This window comes from Cnephaeus nilssonii (assembly GCF_951640355.1).
Source record: "Cnephaeus nilssonii genome assembly, chromosome: 12".
In the NCBI taxonomy this organism is placed as follows: Eukaryota; Metazoa; Chordata; class Mammalia; order Chiroptera; family Vespertilionidae; genus Cnephaeus; species Cnephaeus nilssonii.
Genome location: NC_137083.1, coordinates 35,951,759 through 35,974,163, shown reverse-complemented (window position 1 = coordinate 35,974,163; position 22,405 = coordinate 35,951,759). Strand labels below are relative to the sequence as shown.

General features: G+C 35.0%; 1 protein-coding gene across 2 annotated transcripts in view; it reads left to right on the top strand.

Moving 5' to 3' along the window:
• Positions 1-1,744: 1,744 nt before the first annotated feature.
• CD36 (CD36 molecule (CD36 blood group)) overlaps positions 1,745-22,405 on the top strand; it is a 55,066-nt gene continuing 34,405 nt past the window's right edge. The window contains exon 1 of one of the 2 annotated variants that reach the window (XM_079786411.1): positions 1,745-1,853. The gene's annotated coding sequence lies outside the window, so the exon portion shown is untranslated. Of the gene's footprint in view, positions 1,854-17,787; positions 17,946-22,405 lie in introns of those variants that run through there. The other variant, XM_079786410.1, reaches the window with a different exon arrangement.

Genomic DNA, 22,405 nt, shown 5'->3' with positions numbered 1-22,405 from the left:
AGAAAAGACAGACAAGAGAAGAAAGCTGGGTCTGGGTGGGACGCTGTCCTCTCTGATGGAGAGCTAGCGACAGCGCCACGGACTACAACCCGTGTCTTTATTTTATAGCCAGATCCCACGAGGCAAAGTAAGGGCGTGGTCAAGATGTTTACAACGTTCTGGTGGGTTTTGATCCTACTCAATTACATGCACCTGAACTCTATCAAGCCCACATCACTCAGGCATGTGGGGCCACGTGTTCGGACCATAGGTTCAAGCTTACAACTATAGCTGTTGGCTATAATTGTGCTGGGAGGGCTCTGCCCTCCTAGCTGGGACTTGCACGTGGCCATGAGAGGACTGTGCCCTCTCATTAGTCCGAGGCTTGAACCTGTCCAAACACTGTAGCTGCTCTCCACAATCCAGTAATATTTATAGCCAATTCATAAATCTTTGAAACCATTAATTCACCAGTGAAAACATCATCATTACAGTTACTATTACAATTTTCTGGATTTTAGGAGATAAAGAGAGCTAAATTCTAGGCTTCATTTACATTCTACTTAGACAGGTTTCAAATGCATGTTCACAACTAGGGTAGGGGACCACTTTGAGAAGGTATATTAAAAATACTTAATACTTCCACATTGTATTTTATATGGAAGTATTTGAAGTACATTACAGAAAACCTACAGTAGAGATCACACTTTTTCCCTCTTTTTGGCAGAGTTCTGCACACACAGTGGCCACATTATAAAATCTTCATTGAGTATGTGTGTGTGTATGAGGATGAATGTTCTCAACATGAATCCCCAAAGAAGTACCACCTTCAGTGACATAGGAAAAAGTATTTTTGTCTAATTTAGCATATACTCTCATAGCTTGGTTTGTTTTCAGAATGTCCTTATTTTTCTTTGGATGCCTCTTATTCTTGTGAGTTGCATAATATTAGTATATCCACAAAATATTAATATTTTAGTTCTCTTACATGGCAAAAAAAATGTTGTAAGTATTGTAAGTCTAACTTGTTCATTTTGCAAAGCCCCGTCGAATGTTGCTCTGATCTCCAGCTTTCCACAACTAGATATTCATTGATGCTTTGTTCTTTATCCTAAAGACCCATGTGCATGTTGCTATGTGCTTCCTCTGAGGACTGTAAAGTCCTATAACTAAGACACAGGGTAAAAAAGTCAGGGGAGTTGCTATGAGAAAATAAGTAGGATATCTCTGGAGAGGGAGCTGCTTCTGTGTTCTTTTAAACATCACAGAGTAATTGTTTCTTCCTTCCTTTCTCTTCCTTCCTTCCTTTCTTCCTTTCTTTCTTTCTTTCTTTCTTTCTTTCTTTCTTTCTTTCTTTCTTTCTTTCTCTTTCTTTCTTTCTTTCTTTCTTTCTTTCTTTCTTTCTTGCTTTCTTGCTTTCTTGCTTTCTTGCTTTCTTGCTTTCTTGCTTTCTTGCTTTCTTGCTTTCTTGCTTTCTTGCTTTCTTTCTTGCTTTCTTGCTTTCTTGCTTTCTTGCTTTCTTGCTTTCTTGCTTTCTTGCTTTCTTGCTTTCTTTCTTCTTGCTTTCTTGCTTTCTTAAAGAAAGAACCAGGGTGAAGAAAGCTCATTTTCAAGCTGGAGAGCTTGGCAAACACTGGCGGCTGGGTTTACTTTGGTTTAGGAATCCCACTGCCTCACTGGAGTGCCAATCAAAATTCCACAGCCATTCTTGGCTATTTGGAGGTGGGGCTGACTGATGTACAGCAGTGATTTGACCCAGCACTTGGGGCAAACACAACCAGATTCATCAGTGTTAATCCTGTTGTCTCCCAACCAGCATTTTGAAAGTGCATTAACATTGGTGGCCTTACACTTTCGCATCGGACTTCTAACCGGTAATTACACCTATGTATTCCTTGTAAACTTATCTTGCCTAAGAGTGTAGGACTCATTACTGGTGCCTGCAATACTAAAATCTCTCACTTTGATCTGATGTTTGCTTTGTTCTTATCCATTTTAAGCTATAGTTTCATTTTTCTGTTCTTTCAGGAAATAGAATATATGAGATATTATAGACATTCCAACAACCTGCTCCAAACTTTTAAATAAGAAGTTATATATACAAGAAAATGGATGGAATTGGTTAGGTGTAGTAATTTGACTATGATCTTGTCAGTAATAACTACAATAGTTATCGATAAGAAGATATTAAAAATATTTGAAATTATCCATACCCTCCAACATACATGCAACAATGCAGGTATATCTTAGTAGAAAAACATACTAAAAGGGTAAATTCATGGGCAGCTATTTTTTTATTTTTAAGAATATACTAAGGAAGACTGTTAACTTGTAGATGGTCACTTTTTACCTGAAGATGCAATTATTATAATTGTCATTATGTACTTTGGGCTCTATTACATTGTGAGGCAGGGTGGTTGTCTTCCCAACCTTGGAGAAAAGAATCTATCCCCCTCCTCTTTTTCTTATAGTCAACAGTAACCAGTACAGATACAGGCAGTTTCTAATGCCGGCATTCCTGGAATGGCTCTAGTCAACAGGTGGCTATTGTGACCTGCTTGAGAGGTGGCTTTATAACTCTATGTTACTGCTAGGTCAGAGCACTCTTCATCATATTATAAACCTGACTTGTGTTCCTGCATTTTGATGCAACTGCAAACAGGATAGAGGAAATTATGTTAAAAAAATAATTAATGGTTAATGAGCTAAAGCCAGTTTTCAATGTGCAAATCATTCCTATGATGTTTTTTTCTTGGTAATAACTAGCCACACAGAATGGTAATGGGAGGCATAGAAAATCAGGTACTAGAATTAGGTGACATTTTACAGGTTCTAGACATAATTGTTTTACTGATCACATATGACCATTTCTAGTAGTGATCTTTTATTTTGAACTGCATTGTGATAAAATGTTCTATAGGGACAAATAATATTATATGCCTCAACTTTATTTCATTGTGATTATCTTAAATAGTTGGAAATTGAGCCTTGTGAATGAAAAGAGAGCATTGGAAGCAATGATTTGCTTCAGTTGATATTGTGTGAAATTAGGGGACTGAAGAAAATGTTTAACAGAAGCAAAGACAGGAAATGCTAATACAGCGTCATTCAAGGAATAATTTATAACCTTGCTTACAGCTCACACATGTACAATTTTGTTTGACATTTGGGAGGGTTAATATAGTTATTTACGCCATCTAGACAAGCTATAATTAAAAGTTCAATACAAGATCACAAGCAATTACTGATTTAAAGTTGTTACCTAAATATAAGTAATTATTAGGAAAAAATTTGAAATGTACAGTATATATTTTTATATTAAAAGGCAAGGACTTTATGAATGCCAGCATTACGTAAATGACTTTGGTTTCAGAGAATTGGATTATGTGTTACATCTCCTTTATTTGTTTAGTAAATATTTGATCCCAGCACAAAGTAGGTACTGACCATTTTTCTGTACTTAGTTTTGTCCACTTAGCACTTTGAGGATTCAATTTCCCCAGAATGAATGTTATTATTTAATAAATTAAATGACTATCAATATAGGGGAGACTTTGTGGGGAGTCACTGATCTACTGGGTAATCAGGAAATCCGCCATTGAATTTGGTATACCACAGGTTTTCCTATTTCTCGCTTAAGGCTGATGAAAGATCAGTGGACTCCTAAGTATCTGAAGTCTGTGGAGTCTCAGGTTGCTTAGAAACTCAGTGACTATGGTCTTGCTATGGCAACCGATTTTATCAGTGAATGCAGAACTCACTTCACTGGCATTGTGCCAAATATTTTGCTGGTAAGAATATTTAGATCAGCTCTTTTATCATTTTAGTATTTTTATTGTTTACACAAGCTAAGTAATATTACAATTTACCAAATTTTTAAAATAGTCATTTATAGTTTATAATAGATAGAAACTACATACAAATTAAGCTTAAATTCACAATGTAATTATAGTTATTTCAAATATATTGTCTACTGGTTACTATCCCATTTTCTAAGCCCATAGATACAGTATATACATACATATATATAGCATATATATATATATATATGTATATATATTATTTGCATTAAATTAAAAGCATGAATATGTAAGATTTGCATCATATATAATCTTTGTGGTAATAGAAGATTCTGTAATTTTGACTTCTATTAATAGTTCTAAACAAATAATCTATAAACTTATCCATATATACATAGTACATTTTAATATTTTAACTTTACATTATTAACTCCTTATTCACATATAAATGCAATAAATATGCTATCACATTATTTCTCTTTAAAATCTATGCCTTAAATATTATACACATAACCCAACACAAAAACATATTAGAAAATTAATTTATTAAAAAACCTCATTTCTGCCATAATGGAAAGACATTAGGGGACATATACTTATCCTCAGTTTGAATAAATTTGCTCCCTGCAGTACATATTCAACTTGTTTGTCCTTTCTGATTTGAGGCATGTTTTCAGATTTTAATGACACCTTTTTTTTTTCTTTTTTTTTACATATTCATGCTATATATTGGCACAGTATTTCCTTATCTCCCTATTGATTCCAACTCTTGTGTTTATCACACTCAACAGCAGAGGTAGAGCCAGCAGCCTCTCCTGAGACAGGACTGCTACAAGGTGCTAGTTACTGTCCTTTTCTCCTGGGTTTTGGCCTTGATGCATTTTGTTTTGATATATTTAAGAGTTCGTCATATTAAAGTTTCTCCTGGGAATAAAAGAATCAGAATGACTCAAGTGTTTTTATGGCACGAGGATACATTTGGGGATTTTTTTCCCCCCATTTTTCCTTACACTTCATTCATTTCTACAGAATTCTGAAATTGATCAATATTTCTAATTCTCTAGTATGTCAATTGAACTAAGCAATGCCCAGATTAATGATAATAAGACTCATCTCATAGATGGAAACAAGAGTCAAGACAGACCTTAACCCATTTTTCTTGAATTAACTGTCATCAGAGCAGAAAAGCTGTTCTGAGAGTCCCTGTTTAAGGCTCCAATGACTAGGACACACTGGCACCCACACTAGGTACATTCGGCAGTCAGATAAAGGCCCACTGTTAACAAAATAAATGAGCAGTCCAGAACAAATCCACTAAACAACCCAAAGGAATCTAACTATTAGCAAGGGATCACACATATTAGTCTATAAAGAGATATTCGATTGGCATGTAAAAAATTAAATGGTAGAGTATATTCAAGATACTTGGAAAGAACTTTTAATAGGCAGGGGGAAAAAAACAATGTATCCGCTTACTAATTATCTACATTTAATATTCAATCACAGTTTTTTTTTGGTGTGATTGAATTATTCTAATACATTTTAGAAATCTTTGTTTTAATTAATTATGACTCTTTCTGGCAATGGACACATAAACACAATCAGTACACTAGATCATTTAAAATGTTTGAGAAAAGCTTATTTATACGAGCTTGTCATTCATTCTTGTTGCAGTTACTCAATAAATGCCTGGAATAAAAGAAGTACTAAAACCCTTTGAAAAAGTATTTTCTAATGCGGGAGAATCAGATTTTGCTTAAAGCAGATAACATCTGTCTTTTTGTTCCATTACGTGCCTGGTGTCTACAAATATTTAAAAACTAGAGGCCCAGTGCATAAAATTCGTGCATGGGTAGGGTCATTAGGCCTGGCCAGTGATCAGGGCCAATCTGTGGGGCAACCAGAGGGGGGGAGGTGATCGGGGGCCTCCGCTGGCACCCACCTTGGCTGGCCTGGCACCTGTGGGCTGGGCGCAGCTCCTGCATTGAGCGTCTGCCCCCTGGTGGTCAGTGCACATCATAGCAACCAGTCATTCCACCGCTTGGTCAATTTGCATATTAGGCTTTTATTATCTAGGATGCACATTTGGAAAATAACCAGACCTTTTAAATTGATATCCGATCATTTGGAAAAGTAAAGTTATCTCCTCTCCTAACAATTTATCTCCTAACAACTAATTTACCACACTTATGTCTCCTTTTAATCTATGCTTGTGATACCTATAGTATAGGTTCTTCAGCATCTAAGTGTAGAAAATCATATTGCAGAGGTATTTTTTCTTTATTTTTTGTTTTAGAGGCCTACTTATTAAATAATGTTTTATGATAAGACTTTTGGTGAGGTGGTTTAGTTGTTTAAAGTATATGAGCTAAGGTCAATGTTTTACATAGGTTCTGAGAGTAACAGTTTGGGTACTTTCAACTCAAACTAGCTGAATCAATATGGGGATTTTGGGGGACCATATAATTGAAAACTGCGGAATTAGACCTCTTCAGGCACAGTTGGATCAAACCGTTGTTCTTTCTTCTTAACTTTCTGGTTTTTAACTTGGGTCTTGGCTTTGATCCAGGGTGACTTTCCATGAGGCTCTAAAATGGCTACCAGCAATATGCGCACAGGTTTCCTTCTTCTTATACACAGAGGATGGGGATGGGGCAGAGATGATAATAGAAAAAATTGGTTTCCACCAATACTGAACAAAGGAACATAACACTCCATATTGAATTAAATAAAGAAAAATATTAAATAGAATATTGGCATTTTTAATGGCAATACCATGTTAAGGCCATGTTAATACATATTTTATAAATCAAAATATGGAGGCAGCTTTTGAATCTTTCCTTCTGAGCTCAATATTAAAGGGCATCTCTGAAAGCAAAGTCAGACATTCATGCTTCTGGAGCCCAAGCGGCTTCTCTCTACACAGCATGCAGTAAAGATCCGAGGAAGTTAAGTTCTTAGAGAAATGTTACTTTTTTTTTTTTTCTCTCTGGGAAATGGAAGCATCTCTTAATGATTATTATTTAGTCAATTGAATGGCTGAATTTAGTCAGATTTATCCAGTATGTTTCATCCTCAACTAAAAATTAAAACCAATTCCCCAAAATACATAATACTCATGTATTGGAATTTTTTTCAAAAGCCAGTTTCAATTTTATTCACTTAGGATTGGATGAAGATTGTCTGAAAATGACATATGCAAAGGTAGATAAAACCAGGTTTCCCAAGTAATTTGCACCAAAGACTTGTAAATCACCACAGTATTTTATTTTTTACCCCTAACCTAATCGATATGGCTGATAAGCTAGAAAAAAAAATTTATTAAATAGCATAAATTTAACTTACTTGTCATTTTTGAGTTACATAGGTTGGAGAATTTAAATATTTTCTATTACACACAATGGTAGATACAAAGTTAAAAATAAGTGGCAGAATAAAGTTTGTTTGGACTAAAATGTTTTTTGGTGATATTTGGAAACCCATCATTGTGTATCGAACTGCCATTGGAGGCGGGATGCCTTTCACAACAGAAACATTATAGAATCTGTGGGTGTGTGAACATCTCCATAAAAGGAGTGAAGGACCAAAGATTTCTGCTGATTTAAGGATAGCTGTGCTTTTGTAAGTGCAATTACAATAAGTCAATTTAGATATAATTCCAAATTTACATACCTAAAACTATGTATTATTTTGAAAGGATATTAGATAAAAATGAGTTGTCATATAAAAGTTAATTAGGACAGGTAAATGTAGGCAATTAAGGAAGAACAGCAGGAAAACTTAAAAAGAGAAGCTTGTGAAAGAGAAAAGAGTTTATACTGCAGCTTATAAAAACAATATTTGGGACATGCCTCTTTATAACATAGAAAATGTTTAATGGTTTTAAATTTTGAGTTGCATAAAATGGTGTTGTTTCCATGTTTGGTGGACTTATTTCACCTCCAAATTTTACTCACTGTAGCCTTCTTTCTTCCAACCTTTGTGGTTACCCAATGTCCCCTGAGGAGTTATAGAAAATGAGAGGAAAAACAGGCCTAGCAACAATCTTGGATAATGTCCAGAAAATGTTTTCAGTCCTTGGAATACATGGAGGATAGTGCTGCAAGCCTCGTATATACAGCTTGGGAAAACAATAATATTCTCAGCGTATTCACTGTGAACAGGAAAGCACTGTGTTGTTAACAAAAGAAGTTTTACAAATATACAGAAACATACGCAGACAACATAAGCATCTCGATTCACACTTGTATCTTCGCCCATAAACTGGAAGCATTGTGTAGTAGGATGGTAGGTTTACCTAAATACCACAACTGAGAGACCTTGAGCCTCAAAAGCCAAGGGAACAGTTGTGTCCTAGCAGGTTAGATGCACTGATTGAGCAGTGTAACACTAGCAGGAATAGCAGAGGTATTGAAGGGTGACATTCCATAGCAATTCAGATACCATACCTATTGTTTATTTAAATCAGACCGTCCAAACAAAAGAGAAGTGTGACATTCAAATGTCTGAAAGGGGATGGTCACAATAAACATGTTTTGAGTCCTTTGGTGCTTGTTGGAGAACAAGGAAAATAACAAAACACTTGCGTAAAGACAGAATTGATGCTACCTAAATCTAACTAGTAGAGTTAGAAGGATGGATTATTTATTCCTACTTAACCACAAGGTAAATTCCTTTATCAAGTCCATTGCCCATGCTCCATAATGCTAAACAAACTTTAATGCAGATACTAGTGTCAGGGCTAAAATGAAATTTAATAGGTCAAACTTTCCTATTTCTCCAAATTTAACTGTGGAGATTCCAAAGGGAGGGTTTACTCTGCCTCTGAAAAATGTTCATTGTCCTCATCTAAGCAGATAACCAGCTATCACAGACACACATGCAGGACATGTGCAGGGTTTTGATATTTTAGAATTATTCTGAATTTATATGATACTAGAGGCCTGGTGCATGAAATTTGTGCAATGGGGGCAGGATGGGGGGTGTCCCTCAGCCCAGCCTGCACCCTTTCCAATCTGGGACCCCTTGAGAGATGTCAGACCACCCGTAGATGTCCAACTACCCTCCCCTGGTAGATGTCCAACTACCCTCCCCTGCTGGCCTGGTCCCCCCCAACTGTCTTCCCCTGCAGACCTTGTCCCCCCTCAACTGCCCTCCCCTTCAGGCCTGGTCCCTCCCAACTGCCCTCCCCTGCCTGCCCAATTGCCCCTAACTGCTCTCCCCTGCTGGCCTGGTCACCCCTAACTTCCCTCCCTTGCCAGCCTGGTCACCCCCAACTGCCCTCCCCTGCAGGCCTGGTCGCCCCCAACTGCCCTTCCCTGCAGGACTGGTCACCCCTAACTGTACTCCCCTGCCAGCCATCTTGTGGTGGCCATCTTGTGTCCACATGGGGGCGGCCATCTTGTGTGTTGGAGTGATGGTCAATTTGCATATTACCTCTTTATTAATAGGATAGAGTAGTAGTCTGCCACTATTTATTCTGTCTGAATTCTAAATTCTACAATTCCTAGAATGTAAAAAAGCAATTTAAAAGATCCATAACATTTCAGAGAAACATTTGCTTCTTGGAAATCTTAAGAATATATTTCAAGTTCTTGCAAGGAGTTCATTTGAGAAATAGCACTCTAAAACAAACGCATTGGTCTTTTGAGAGACAGAAACCCCCCGTTTTTCCAAGAGCCCACTGAGAATCAACTTGGAAAATGATGGTTTGATTTCACTGTAGGGTTTGATAGACTGCTTTATAATCCTTTAAAATTCCTAGCAGAAGCTGCTGTGTCACTCAAATACAGCAGGGTTTGTGCCACGTGGTTCTTCCAAGTGTCAGGGAGAAGGCTCAAACTTCTCCATCCCAAAATGAGAGTGAGAGAGAGAGAGAGAGAGAGAGAGATCTAAAATGCATTATTTCCTGTGTAGTGATTTTTAAAATAAAGTATTGTTATACAATGTGGTTCTTAGAAACTTTCTTTTTCAGCTTTAAAAATCTAGCCTAGCTGACGTGGCTCAGTGGTTGTGTATTGGCCTATGAACCAGGAGGTCAGGGTTTGATTCCCAGTGTGGGGTGTGCAGAGAGAACTGATCAATGGTTCTCTCTCATCATTGATGTTTCTATGTCTCTCTCCCTCTCTTTTCCTCTCTGAAATCAATAAAAATATATTTAAAAAAATAAAAAGAAATCTAATTAGGTATGCTTCCAAGTCCTTAAAAAGTGTGTGTGTGTGTGTGTGTGTGTGTGTGTGTGTGTGTGTGTGTGTGTAGATGTATGTGTGTTTAAAGCTTTCAGAAGTCTGATGCCCAAGTGTTGGATATCTTTAAATTTAAAATAACAGACTGTCAGGTGGCATAAATGTTAATATAATGAAGTTTTCCAAGACAGGCTTGCCGGTATGGTTAGTATATCTGTTCATTAAATGGAACAAAATCACTTTGTCTCATTACCCATCTGATTTCTGTTTTTATATATTCATCATGCTCTTTAACTGCTTAAATGTTGCTTAAACAGAATAACAAAAACTTGATATTATTTTAGCATTTTAAAGCAAATCATTTTGATCAAGCTATGAACCAATGCAAATATAAATTGATCCCTCTAACTCTTCTTAAAAATATTTTCTTTATTTCATTTTTAAGATCCCACTTTAGGGATTATGTCTAGCCTAGATTACATTTATCAACATTAAAATTTGTTGTACCTCAATTCAATGAGCTTTCTATATTTCTGCTCTGTGAATTTTAAAATTATTGATTGTGTAATTTTTTTCTCAACCTTTTTTTATTTGGCATTCATTAACTAAGTGCTAGCTTTTGTTATTGACTTTTTTCCTACTATTTCACCACACTATGTTTTGAGGCCCAGTTATTCTTTTACCTGAATATTTCTGTTTCCCCTTTCCCAATAATTTTCCATCTACCAAAGAAATACAAATTTACTGAGAACTATGCTCATCATAACATTTCTTTATGTTTCTCAGTATCATTTAAATGTTGACTTTCCCCCCTCTCCTTAGAAAGTTAAAGCAGCTTTGCAAACATTTCAAGTAAAGATTGGATCTATCAACATTTTTAGATGGCCTATGAAATTTACCTATTGATCTGACCCCACCACATGAGAACTATCCACAGAGGTGCTCTCTCTTTAATTTCTCTTTTACACACACCTCTTACCAGGGCTTCTTTTAAATATATGGGTAAGTTTATTTTATATTTTTAATGGATATGTTTGCTTTCATCCTGTTTCAATTCATTAGAGTACATAGTTTAAATCAAAACTTTATTCTGAAATTCTTCATATTATCTTTAATAATGTTTTGAAATATTATTTTAAAGGTGATATTAAAAACCTCCATTTTAGACTCTCAAACTTTCACTGGCATTACATTACACCATTGAGTCTTGTGCATTTAACATTCTCTTACTAAGTTATGTTCATATATATTTATTTATTTTGATTTCTATATGTAAATCCCCTCTTCACCAGACTAAGCAAGTAGGACATGCCATTGGTTTAATATTTCTATAAATGAACATGGCAGAAAATGAAAAAAATAGATGTTTATATATATATATATATATACACATACACACATATGTAACAGGTATATTATACATGTGCATAAATATGTATGTGTGTATATAAATCTCCATGATTAGTTATCCCCAAGAATTAAAGTGCTAAAACAAATTTTACCTTAGAGTTTTACACTGGTAACTAATATTTTGAGGTAGTTTACAGGTCTTTAGAATAGATTTTAATCTCAAAATAATTCTGTTATTTGCCACTTACAGAATATGATCACTGTGCATTCTTTGTTTATTGTGTTTAGATAAATTTTCCTCTTAATACAATATCAAATATCACACAATTATTTTAAACTAGAGGCCCAATGCACAAAATTTGTGCAAGGGGCTCAGCCCTCGTAGCCATGGCTTCATCTGGAAGGTCGTCCAGAAGGTCGCCCAGTCTAATTAGCATATTATGCTTTTATTATTATAGATTATGCTTTTATTATTATAGATTACTAGAGGCCCAATGCACAAAATTTGTGCAAGAGTAGGCCTTCGCAGCCTACAGCTCCGTGCACTGGTGGGGTCCCTCGGCCTGGCCTGCACCCTCTTGGAATCCGGGACCCCTCAGGGGATGTCAGATAGCCAGTTTCAGCCTGATCCCCATAGGCCTGATCCAGACAGGAGGGAGCCCAATCCTGTGCATTGAGCATCTGTCCCCTGGTGGTCAGTGCGCATCATAGTGACTGGTCAACTGCTAGTTTGGTCATTTGGTCATTTGGTTGCTTAGGCTTTTATACATATACTAGAGGCCCAGTGCACAAAATTCATGCATTGGGGGGGGACCCCTCAGCCCAGCCTGCACCCTCTCAAAATCTGGGACCCCTCAGGGGATGTCCAACTGCCGTTTTAGGCCCAATCCCGCAGAAATCCCACAGAAATCCCTGCAGGATTGGGCCTAAACCAGCAGTCAGACATCCCTCTCACAATCCAGGACAGCTAGCTCCTACCTGCTCACCTGCCTGCCTGATCGCCCCTAACCACTCACCTGCCTGCCTGATCGCCCCTAAGCACTCTGCCTGTCTGCCTGATCTCCCCTAACCACCTCTGCCTGCCTGATTGCCCCTAACTACTCTGCCTGCCTCCCTGATGACCCCTAACTGCTCACCTGCCTGCCTGATCACCCCTAACCACTCTGCCTGCCTGCCTGATCTCCCCTCACCACCTCTGCCTGCCTGATTTCCCCTAACCACTCTGCCTGCCTCTGTGGTGGCTACTAACTCTCACCTGCCTGCCTGATCGCCCCTAACCACTTGCTGGGGGGCAGCCAGCCGGGGTGAGGGACTGTGGTCATTCTGGTCTCTGGTTGTTCTGGTCGTTCCACCATTTCGATCATTGGGCTTTTATTATATAGGATAGATTATTCAATTTGTATAAATGTGTTGAAAAGAATATGTAAAATTAGGTATTAGCCAAGAACTTATTTGTCTTTTTTTTTTTTTCTCAGAAAAGAGTAGAGGATCTCAGGCAATGTGGGTTTTAATCCTCGTTTTGGCATGTTTAGCAGGGTGACCTCAGCTAGTTGTCTAAAAAAACTAGTAAGATGATATGATAGGTCAATGAGGTAACCTAACACATGCAAACTACTTAGTTTAAGAGTTAGCAGATAGCAAGCCCCCAATATGTGTAAACTCTGTTGTTGTTATATCACCATCATAACTCGTCTTTGATTACTTATAAAATCTAGAATTATAATGTATATTATACTAACATTCTTTTCATTTGCTAAATTGTAAAAAAATAAATTAATTATTTAAGAATCTTTACTACATAGAACCTGCATACAGCTTTACATTTTTCAATGTAAATGCACCATCTGATTTGATCTTCAAACTCTAGTGCAGGTAGACTCCATAGTTATATACTCTTTGACAAGAAGAGAAATCAGCAATATGATTACTATGTGTTGCCCAGTTCACAGTTCTATTATTGTTAATAAAGCTGTGATCAGCACGTGGGCCATGTGATCCCTCTTCTAGAACTCATATAATACATCTATCATCTGCTTCTTGAATATTTTGCAATATTTATCTTACCCAACTTTAGTCTTCCTCTTTTACTTCACGTGTTAAATTCCATGAGTCAGCTTATCTAAAAGTATGTTATAAAGGATTTTTAAGAACCGTACAAATGCTAGAGTAAATTTTCTTTATTCTGCTTACATTCTTGAAGTGGCAAAAGCCTTTCAAAGCATGATTCAATACTTAAAAATACTCTATGAAAGTTAATGGCATAAAAATGGAAAAATTTGGTAATTTAAAAATATAATAGTTTAGTAAGGCCAAGGAAGGCCAATATTACAAATTTTTCATACAAATAATAAATAAAAGTAAAAATACAATAAAAATGAAGTTTAAAAAGTTTAAAATTTTTTTAAATTGTCGAATGTTAAAAGACTATTTCCTTACTATTATAAGGACAAAAATACCCCATACAAAAGAATAAATAAGGTCATTATCACAACTTAAAGTTATTAACAAACTTAAAGTTCTGAATAAACCAGTGTGAATGATGTATGAAGATAGGCAATCTCATACATTGTGTACATGTATGAACAAAAATGTAGTGAAACTCTCCTTATCAAAATAAAGGCCACATTTTTTGACTTAGAAATTATACTTTCTGCTGTTTACAGTCTTAAACAAAATATATGTACATGAATTTTCAGCATTGTTTTTTGTAAGATCAAGATCTAGAAGCAATTAAAAATGTCTATTAAATAGGAGACTGATCATTAAGACACTATATTATTTTTTGTGGACTATCTTTTAATTTTAGAAAAGAGTTTCTTCATGATAGGGTATCTCCAAGGCACATAATATGATAATAGACAAGTTGCAGAAAGTATGATTCAGTATATATATAGATATATATATATATATATATATATATATATATATATATATATATAATATAATATATATATTATCCCATATACATATGTATATAATGTTAAAATTAATAAAATTCTGGGATGGAGAGAACATATCTAAAATGTTTTACTTCTGAGGAATAGAATTAGGGGTTGAAAAAAACATTTTAGTTTATATATTTCTATAATTTTCAATATTTCTTAGTTGTATATAATACTTTGATAAATTCTCTAAAATAAAAATGTGCTTAATAGTCAAAGATCACCATAGCAATCATTTATGAAACAAGTACTATATGTCAGACTCTGTGCAGAGTCCTTCATATCATCACTCTCAGTCTTTACAAAAATTCTAAACTGGAGATATTTTCATTGTGACTAAGAGAGGCACATTATCACAAATAGGAAGTGATGGATGCCAAGTTCAAACTCAGGTCCGTTCACTTTCACATCAAATGTTCTATCCCAATCAAACCATGGCATATTTATGGTATGAACAAAGCAGCAGAATAACCCTGGATTTCTGGACATTCTCACCCCTTTGAAATATTGTTATGGTTAAGATCATTGTTGTGTGAGGTCATTCATTCAACCAGCTTGAGCCTGGTCTGTGCTTTAGAGATTCAGCAGTAAACTAAACAATAAATATGCCCCTTGTCGCCCTCCTCACAGAGCTGACATTCTAGCTGATGCAGAGACAGGACAAGAAAATAGGTCAAGTGCATGTCTCATGGTGCTATGTACACTATATAACCTGCAGAAAATAAAGTGGAGAAGGGAGAAGGGCAGGAGCCCAGTCGGAAGGGAAACATAGTTAAGTGTCTAGTAGTCAGGCCCCTGTCAAGTGTAGCACAAACTCACCTCGTTTCATTCTTATCATCACCCTCTTATTTAGTTTTCTCTATTTTTTTTTAATTAAGAAAGTAAGAGTAAGTAGTTATATAAATCCTTAGTGATTATAACCAGCACCTGGTAACATCAGAATTCGTTTATGTCTGTCTGATTCCAAACCCTATGTTTTGGTCTCTCACAAAAAAAGAGTTCCCCAAGAACTGTGCCTAAATTGACTTTATTATATTGAAAAATGTTTCCTTTATTCTACCAAAAGTATCTAGTGCGATAGCGGATTTACATAAGGCAAGGGTATACTGTCATATAAAGCATATGCCTTCAAAACATTCTGGGTCCATAATCTTGTAATAGTGAAAACCTCAACATTCTTTACTCTAAAATGGATACAGCAATTTCCTGTCTTGATGCTCAAGGTGTATGTTTTGCTCAAAATCTAAATATATGATGGTAGATTTTACTTAGCTGTGCGCTTTCCGGGGCTTGTGTGCTAAGCCACTCGGGAACTGTCGTCTATGGGACTGAACACTTAACAGCTGCTTCTGGGAATGTACATTTGATTCTTTGGACTGCTCAGAGGAGTGTGTGACATTTTCCTCTCCAGAGACAGAGGAATTGGATGGATGAAGTTAGGCTTCTGATTAAATAGTGATCCAAGTAAGTGCAAGGCCAATTTAGGCATCTATTTTGCATGTATTTATTCTGAAATATCTTTCTCTAACACTGTTCATAGTTTCATTATAATCTAACTATTTTTCAATATGTTTAAAATATACTTTTTTTAAAACATTCTATCTGAACTCGTGTTGGTGAGCTATTTCTCGATTGTCATATTTGTGTGCATGTGTGTGTTATGTGTGTGTGTTTGTGAGAATTAGATTGAGAATAAAATATACCAGAGCATTTTAAATAAAATTGATATGCTTAATCAAAATATTTAATTATCTTTTATATTTCCTTTTTACTAATACAACAAAGGTAAAAGGTCACCATTATCAGGAAATCATTTTTCTAAGGTAACTAAAAATCTCTGTTAAGTTATTCTTTTAAAATGAAAAGCCTAAACTATAATGAAATTGTGCAAGGCCATTTCTACATTAACCTAATTAAGTGGTCTGAAATCTGAGGGGGAAAAAATCCCAAAATACCTACAGTATTTTATAGCATGTTGTTGATTTTTAAGTAAATGTGTCAGTAAAAATACCTTGGAAAAAGAAAGCAATACATGAGAAAAATTTTTGAAAAGAGTGCTTGGATTCCTTCCTTCAGTTGTACGGCTAACATGTGATAGGATTCCCCACATGCCCAGAGGGAATAGCAGGAGCAAGCCAATGATAAGGACTGGCTTAAATATGATGTAATGAACTAAGTATATCTCTGCTTGTTTTTGTCCTGTTGCTTTATTTCAAGGTTGACTTGGAAGCATTTATTAAAGGCCTGTCTGACAGGTGACAGTTTAACCTTCTGAATAGTTTGATTTTGCCTGTGGGATTCTGAAAACTTCTTTGTAAGAATGGATTCTTAAGATTGAGGGTCCCCCCCCCTCCCCCACAACCCAAAGTGCAAGGCCTTCTATTTCGGCTAGATTTAAAAATAAGCCAGTCAGTGAAAGAAAAATACCACATGATCTCCCTCATTTATGGATAATAAAGAACATTATAAACTGATGAACGAAACTAGATACAGAGGCAGAGAAGCATCGAACCGACTGTCAAACGACAGCGGGAAGGCTGGGGAGGGTTGGGAGGTGGGGAGAGGTAAGAGATCAACAGAAGGACTTGTATGCATGCATATAAGCATAATCAATGGATACAAGACACTGGGAGGGGGGTGAGGGCATGTACTAGGGGATAGGGGAGGCTGGGGGAAGGTCAATTGGGGGGAAAAAAGGAGATATATGTACAACTATTTGTCATAAATAAAAAATAAATAAAGAACATGTACAACATGAAAAAATAAAAATAAAATGAATGATGTTCTTTTAAAGTAACTCATGCATATACTTTTTAAAATATGTATTAAAAGATCACTCTAAATAGTAATTCTATTTACAAGTTATTTGATCATTGTATTTTGGCTGAAAACATTTAAGAGAAATTTAATATTGTGAATTTTGTAGGTGGATTTTGCCGTACCCATGAAATTTTTGTACGATTCACAGAACATGATAAACAGTTAAGAACTTCCAGTTAGAACAATAGGCCATTTCCTTTTTTAGAGTCTGTTTATCATCTCTGTTGATTGACAGAGTCTCCAACTGTTTTCAAGATATTAGTCTCAATGTACTTCAGATTCATGCTGTATAGAAAAGTGTATTCTATTTAAACTCATGAAATGAGCTTGGCAAGCTGGCCATGACAGTGAAGTGAACCTCTCATTAATCTCCCTAATTTACATTCTTCACACCCGTACCCCTAGTTCATCATTTGGAGTAATGACTGTGTGGTGAAACAGAATCTATCACAGGCAGCTCCAGTTCTTTTTCCACCCTGGCCTCTGACTTAGTTGGATAGGCAAGTGGCCAAAAATAAATAACTAAAATGCTGCTGTGTATCTCAGATATAGGTAAGGGGTCCTTTCCAGACCGCAAAAATAGACGGTTAAGAGCCATACCAGTGTGTGATGTGTGTGGGGTTTTTTCTTTTTCTTTTTTTTTTTAAATTCCTCTGGCAACAAACCACTCACTGGGATTTGACGGACATTGTGGTCTTTTTTTTTTTTTTTGGTCTTTTTTTTTTTTTAAGCATATTTAAACTCACACACTTTGTAATGAGGATTTCAGTGCAGGGGTTTTTCTGCAGAATACCATTTGATCCTACTAAGAATTGTCTGTTCAAATGTTGGAGCACTTGACTGAAAAATCCTTCTTAGCTTTTTTAAAGGTAAGTCATATGATTTTTTTTAAAAGAGATTTCTATCTCCCAAATGATAGATGACACTACTATATAAAAACTCTTAAGAAGTTATATAACAACAACAAAAAGCAGCAGCTATTTGTTAGTCACTAGGCTTTATTTAAAAATTAGGTTTGTGTTGTTTTCTAAGTTATCAATTTTCTACTTTTTATGTTTTAAAAAATATTAAAACCTTGTTTAATGCTCAATGACAGTTCACTTCTTGATATTTAAAATGTTATGTTTTTCTGTAAACATTTATTTGTTAATATTTAAAATGATTTACAATACAATTAGATTATTATAAAACTTACATTGTATACTTAGGCTACTTATACATGATTTTTAATTTAAATTATGAATAGAAATAATCATAAATGAAATCAATATAGTAGAATTAGTTGTTATAAATGACTTGTCACTCTTATGTCAACATGCTATTTTGTATGCAATTGTTAACTACTTATTACTTTATAGAATATTAGCATACTTAATTTTCTATCTGAATTACACAATTTTTGGTGAATTTGACCTTGTCTGCATGGTTAAATACAATGTATATTTAGATACAACATATATTTAGATACGTTCTGATTAACTATTTTTTAAATTAACCAACATTATAATTGTCCTAGAAATAGTAAATTATATTAATTCCAAATAATAATTCTAGATTTTATCTCTGGCCCAAGTGTAAATTATATAACATTTGTTAGCAAAATAAAAATAAAACAAAACTGATGTTTTGGGCTATTTAGGAAGCTTATTACAAATAGTAACAAATTATTTTATTGAATCATGATACTAAGTATAAATAAAAGTTAAATCATTCTGAAGAAATTAAAAGTTTCAATTTAATTGTACTAAGTGAATCCATCTATAACTGTAAATGGCATAAATTCTCTAGAGTGAATTCAAATAGTTACTTGGATTATCAAGTAACATATTGAAATATATTTTTAAATTGTTTACATGTACTTTTTAGTCCATTCCTATATGATTGGAAGTTAGTAATGTTTTGTTTTGTTTTAGTACAGGGTTATTTTTATTCAATTTCTAAGTATGTATCTTTTGTAGTATTACTATCAGGTTTCTCTGAATCCATCAGAAGTTTTAGAATCTTTATCCAAACAAACCTCACAAGCCTAAACCCTTGCCAGTAATCTCTCATGGATCTAAAAGAAACATTGCTTTTAATATTGGTCTGTAAAATTACCAAAATTAAATTTTTAAAAGTTTTGTTATATAGACTCCAGCAGTCCATTGAAACTTATCAAAGAAGAAATATGAAGACATTTCTTTCATTTATCAGAATTATTATTAAACCAGAACAATACATCAAATACACAGTCATCATCTAATAGGTTAACCTGGGAGAAATCTCATAATTATAATTGGAGAGATACGTGGACAGAGTATACTGAAAATTTTGAAATTTACCTCTGAAATTATTATAGTTGCCACCCTTATTTTTGTATGAAAATATCTGGTCATGGTTACTCAAACACATTTGAATCTCTTATGGATTCTTTTGTTCCTGAAGGAACTCACTTTGTAACTTTTTTTTAAAAAATCTAATCACAATGTGTTTTAGTTCACTGGCCCAAGTCCTGGCTAAAAGTGTCAAATAGCATTTTCTAACCTAGTAGTTTTCTTTCCATTTGCATGATATTCTAAGTTTCTGTATATAAAAAGTTTAAATCATTTTATCAGATTATGTTGTAAACTGTTTTGAAAATAATCATTCCTATTTGCATAAGCTGTATACATTTATTAGACTTTTTATAATAATACTTTACTTGGTCAATATGAAATTAGAATATGCTATAGTTGTTTAACATATGTTTTATAACATTTCAAAATAACAATAACATTTTCTATGATAGGAATTTTTATATATTACCTCACTTAATTTTATTTGCTAACTTATTTAATGTATAATAAACCCATTTTAGAGAAAGTTGAGTCATAACAGAGGTGTATGTGGACTGTTTTTTTCTATGTTAAGAAAATTAGAAGGAAAGCTTACAGATAGAATAGGAAATTTGAGGTACTAGTCACTCATGAGTAAGAAAATATCATCCAGGTCTTGACACTGACTTATGATACAAGTACTCTTATAATTCGAAAACTTTTCAAGTTTTGTAGTTCACATCCCAGGAAATTTTACCTCTGGGCCATACTTTTTTCTGGGTGGAGTTTCCCAGGGCACATAGCTTTACCTACACATGGGAATAATTGCAGATTCTCTAGGGGTATTCTGATTTTCTGACCTATGTATTGGAGACACTTCTCTATCACCAGGTTTTCAACATAGTGGAAGGCATAATGGTCATAAAGTTATTCTAGAAATACTCTGATGATTTAACAGTTAAAATAGAAAAAAGAAAAATTCTATGCTTCTTTCTTCTTTCAAACATAACCCAAGGGAATAAAACACCCTCACTAATTCTACAGAAGGATTTGGATTTATAATCTAGAAACTGAGAGGATACAGCTAATTTCCCTGTAGACTCATGAAAGGTACAATAGTGACATCATCAGACAGGCCTTAATTTTCTTCTTCCTTACAGAAGTCTCAATAAGTTTTATTTTCTGTACCTGCGATCAATCTTTGCTTTCTAAACTTAGGTATTTTACAAGGAGCAAAGTATTACAGATATCAATGTCTTCTCTATTTTGTATGAAGCCAAATAACAATAAATAAAGAATAATAATTAATACTAAATTAGCAAATGAAATAAATTACCTATTTTAATATGTAAGGAGCTGTGTTATTAAGAAAACAAGTGTGTAAGACACAAATTTTGCATACTCTCAACATCTAAATTTGAAAGAAAAGTGGGGACAAACTACACTTTTTTCCCCCTAAGGGTAAATGTAAGTGGAGGCACTGTTGAGTAGAATGTATGATGGAGTCTGAACTTTTCCCTTATTTACACAATATATGTCTTACATAATATATTAGGCCCTCCTCTGTCTCAGGTGAATAAAACTGATTGTAATTTTGTAATATGAAGCATAAGGTTAAAGTATAATTATAGTAGCTATAATTAATTACTCATGATTATGTCAAGGCACTGAGGATAACAAATGAACCCAAGTATACCAAATATCTTGCCGATGCTTAAGGAAAAAATGTTGGAAACTTACATCATGTTAACAAAAGTGAATCAATCAGAAAATCTGAAAAAGTAGATAAACTTAATCTCGCTCTGTCAAAAAAACATCAGTACATGTTTGAATATTTGTATCTTTGCTTATATATCAATGTGATTCTGCAAAATAAATTTCCTGACACTTCTGTTTTCTGATGAACCTGACTCAACAGCAGTGGGACGTGGACACTATTTCACTTAAGTTCACAGCAGGCAGAGTGTAGGCAGTACCCAGACATCCATATTTTTTAACGTATTTTTATTAATTTTAGAGAGGAAGGAAGAGGGAAAGGATGTGCCCTTAACCGGAATCAAACCCAGCGGCTTTATCCACTGAGCCAAATCGGTTAGGCCAGACATCCCTATTCTTGACATCCGTGGGCCCAGGGTTCTTGGAAGTAAGAATGATGAGTTTTCAGCAGCAGAGATAGAGGCGTGTGCTGCCCACCCTGGGTCCTCAAGTGGACATTCTTAGGACTGTTTTCCCTGTAGTACAAGGGGCTACTTGAATAAAGGAGAACGATTCTGAGTAAGTCAGAAAGATTCATGACTACATTATGGCATGGAATCTGGAAAGGAGCAAATATATGCATATATACCTATTTCAGCAACAATAGGCTTGTAATTTGCAAATCACTTTACATTCCATCTGTCAAATTTGCAAATGACATTAATATTGAATAATTTATAGTGGCTTACATAGGAGATAAAATAACTTTCCAAAAAAGATAACTTCATCTTTGAGTTGTGTTTTTAAAAAAGATTCATGATAGTACATAAACAAAACTGGAACCTGACACTATGGATTTTTTGTCTCAATTTTTAAATGGGCTTGCAAAGCCATAGGTCTCCACAGAGATTCTCCTAGAGCTTCCTAAAGGTGGGAAGGAGAGTGTCAGGAAAACTGAGTTAGAAATCAGGGTCTCTGGTTCCCACCACTGCTGTAATCATAATAATTCTGTCTATTGGTCTTCCATGTAAGAATTTGAGTGAAGAACTGGTTCAGCTGCTTAAATTAAAAACGTATCTGGTCTCGCCCTAGGCTGTTTTTCTCAGTGGTTAGAGCGCCGGCCGTGGACTGAAGGGTCACAGGTTAGATTCTGGTCAAGAGTATGTACCTTGGTTGCAGGCTCAATCCCCAGTGCCAGCTGGGGTATGTGCGGGAGGCAACCAAAAGATGTGTCTCTCTCACATTAATTTTCTCTCTCTGTCTCTCCCCCTCCCTTCCACTCTCTCTAAAAAAAAAATCAATGGAAAAAATATCCTCAGGTGATGATTAACAAAAATTAA